Raw genomic sequence first — 4,110 nt, 5'->3', positions numbered from 1 at the left:
CCCACCTGAGCATGCCAAGCTTAATAACACAAACATGTTTGCTTGTACGTACATCGTAGAAGTCATTTCATAGGAATTGATACATTCCCTACATTTATTTTATTTATTTTCTCGGAATCTTTTGTTGGATTAGAATCCAAGGAATTCCATGGGCTGACAGAGAACAAATCCAGCACTGCTCGAATAAACAGCTATACACCAGCAATTCCATGAGTTGACAATATATATAAATCTCATGAATGTGGAAGCATGTATATTGTATAGTCCAACGCTGCGCAACATTAAAGAATGACCGCAAGCTAGCTGAGGATCGCACCGTGCCAACTTGCCAGGCAAACAAGAGCACTACATAGTTTTTGTAACACAGATCTCTAGGCCATGTTTTCACATATGCATGCCCCATGAACACAGGGGCATCTTGTCTCCTCCAAGGTAAGGAACACACGAGACACGTCCAGCTTTATTTTTTTTTACACACACACACACACAAAAATACATGTGTGTGTTAGTTATGATATAGTCCGAGGATATGCTTATTTATGTGCTGCTGTGTGATTGAGAAAACAATCATAGCACCAAAAACAAGCTAAGATAACATAAAATTAAAAAATTGATTCCAGTACAAAACTAGGGTGCTGGCAAGCACGAAGCAAAGCAACAGGCTGAAGAGATAATTTTTTATAATTAACCGTTATTGGAAAAACATCATGCGACCTTAATCAATGGTCTGAAAGGATTATTGTGATGAAACCGAGATGAAGGTAGGGGCGGGCAGGTATCATACAGTGGCTTCGATTAAATAGATTGGCATGTCTAATTAATGAAATTAATCATTCAATAATTGTGTTTAGAATAATTCCTGGCCTTTTCCTCCTGAAATTGCTATATGAATTTGCAGAAAATATTACACCATCATGCATGCCACTAAACAGAAGAGGCTCATTGGACCCCGTCCGTCACAACTCTTTCCAATATATTATCTTTAGAAATCACAACCAAAGCATTCTCTTTTTCCTGCTTGCTTGGTAACGTAGTTAGCCATGTATTCTTACAACTTTTTATTATTTTATTTAAAAAATAATTTATATATTTTTTATCATTTTAAAACAGAAAACACTTTAAAAACAAATGCATGATAAATCTCCTTCTAATAAATGAATGACTGTTGTTTTATTTTTACTCATGAACTTAAGCACATTTCCTATTATATTAATGCGATTTTTTTTATTCAACTTTGTTAAAGGATATTTTCAAACCAGCTTGCATGCTAATCGAAGTTGAATCATCTCTCGAGCAATATCAAGATAATGCATTCAAAATAATTCAATAAAGAAGATCCAACTTCACTATTTAAATCTAGAAAATAAAATATAAAAAACTAATCCCTTGGAGTTTAAGATGGTCTTTTTAATGATTCACGAAGGAGATTTTTTTTTGTCAATTTTAGTTAATAAATTAAATTAATAAGTCTAAAAAGGGGTTAAAATGAGGAAAATAAACATTATTAAAAGCTCATTTGTTATTGTAATAATAATTTTTTTATTTAAAAATATATTAAAAAAATATTTTTTAAAAAAATACAAAAATAAATGAGCTTTAAATCACAGAAGAGTTAATGCATGCTCGTGATTAACTGCCCTGCTGGCCATTTCAATAATTTAGGCAACCAAAACGTAAAAATTTGCTGAATTCTTGATCGATGAGTTTGATGAGTGATGTGTATATATGAGTAACGAAATTTTAAAGCAACTAGCATTAAGTTACTACAGTGATCGTGTTAGATGCAGCTAAGTCTATGCCTGAACCTGCTAGCTACATAGACCTAGCTAGTTGGCTAGCTCACCATGACAAACCTGCTGTCATCAAGCAATACACACCTGGGTATACATACACTACGTAGAGCCACCATACACTACGTACGTAGAGCCCTTCAAAACCTTATTCATATTCATCATCTGAAATAATTTAAAAATAATTTGAAATAAAAACAATTTAAAAACGTTTTTCAAACCAAGAACAAACACACAATTACATTAAAGAAGTGAATCCACAGTGGTATATATCTACATCAAAAGCTGACACGGGAAGATTTTAAGTTTTCAGCTGATTGGATTTTACATGACTGGCATGTAAATGGACAGGTATAACGTTTCAGAAAGGCGTGGAAGGAGAAGAAGGAGAAGAAGAAGAAGGGATTTTCTCAGTGTGTTTACAGCTGTGCTTGCCTAAACAAGGAAATCTACACTTGGCTATGGAATCAAAGATGCACCAACCCAGCTAGCTGGATAGTCTAGGCCTGTACATGAAGTTAGTTTAATTGCTTCACTGTTTACAATTTAAGGATGAACGAACTACTTCCTTTCTTGCCTCTAATTCAAAGATGAACTCCTTTTTACCTCCTTGACAGGTCTTATCATGAATACGGTGTTAATGCGAATTTTGAAAGTTAACGACCTAATATTATATCAATTTATAGAGGTTCGCATTTATCTTTACAGAATCAAATAGATATGATTCTTATACGTTAAATAGATATGATTAGCGTACTGTTACACGCTATGTAAAGTATCAATATTAATTTTTTAAAATATAAAAAATATTTTAAATAATTTGGATCCGACAACTATATCAAGCCCAAGCGTCTGGGTCTAGCACATGCCTGGGTCTGCCAACCATGACAACCCATGCCTGGGTTTGACACTGAACATGGTTGTCAAACCCAAGACGCTTGAACCTGGAGTGGTTGCCAGACCTAGACGCAAGTCTGATATTTTTTTGGGGTTGGCTTGGTGTGGATCAACCTATAATTTTTTATTAAAAAATTAAAATTTTAATAATTCATATAAAAAAAATTGAGAAACAATCCATATAAATATAAGTTAAAAGACTATTTCAAAATGTTTTTTATTCCACTTTGAAAAAGATATCATATTGTCATATTAAGTTGAAGTATTTAAACAAAAAAATAATAAATTTCCACATTAAAAAAAACACATTTTTTTTTCTTGTGAACAGAGAGTGTGTATTTTAACGGGCTTCAAATCTTACACTGCAAAAATAAAATATTTTTCTAATATTTATACAGTGAATTTTGACATGGGTTAATAACTAACTGAAAATGATGAAAAAAATGGTCTCTAGCTATGGGAAAAAACAATATCTTTATCGGGTTCTGCTGGGTCACCCGAGTTCCAGGTTGACCCGTCATGTCGGACCGGGTCTAATAACATGCTTAAACAGCAAAAAGCGAGCTTGAGAGTGTTAATTGTAACTTATTCCCTTATTCTCTAGTTTAATAAAACTAGTTAATTGATTCTTAAAATTTCAAAATATAGATTTAGATTTGTTTTTGCATTGTTATTTTTTTAATTTTATTTTTTATCTAAGTGTCGGAGCTTGACAACCATGCCAGATTCATGTACCTTTTTTTGAATGCTGAATACAAAACGTTTAGATCTGGCAGTCATGCCAGACCCAAAATGTTTTTGCTAGCATGATTGTCAAACTCAAGTTGCTTAGGCCTGACGTGATTGTCAGACTCAATGCGCTTGGGCCTAGAATGAGTTACAAACCCAAAGTATCTTTTGTCTGGTATGGTTGCCGGACCCAAACACGGGCCTAACATTGTTGCCACACACATACATAAAAATCACTCATTTTTGTTATCAATCTCTATTTTTAGTGAAGAAATCATTTATAAAATTGCACAAATTTAGATAGTTGAAATGACAATAAATCTTTTACATATACAATATTTTCTTTTCTTCCAACATAATTTATCAATTTAAAAGTTCAAAAGTTTTTTCTTATGACCATATATTTCAAATTTTCGTATATACTAATAGTTATAATATAGAATAAACTCTCTTTGTAGCAAATTTTAACAATTAAATTATGCAACATCTCAAATTTTAAAAAATACAAATCCTTTAAAAAATTATTCAACATTTAGATGAAAAACATAAAATTAATATTTTCATCCACAATGAATACAAAAATAGAAAGTTTGTTTTTGAAGACTTGAAATAAATTACTTAGAAGTCAAAATTTTTTTCTATTATTTTCTCTTTAAATATAACAAATTTATAAAATAAGTTATACAAACAAAAA

The sequence above is a fragment of the Populus trichocarpa genome, chromosome 5 (genome assembly GCF_000002775.5).
Source record: "Populus trichocarpa isolate Nisqually-1 chromosome 5, P.trichocarpa_v4.1, whole genome shotgun sequence".
Classification (NCBI taxonomy): domain Eukaryota; kingdom Viridiplantae; phylum Streptophyta; class Magnoliopsida; order Malpighiales; family Salicaceae; genus Populus; species Populus trichocarpa.
The sequence above is the reverse complement of the archived record's forward strand: the minus strand, read 5'-3'. Positions refer to the sequence as shown.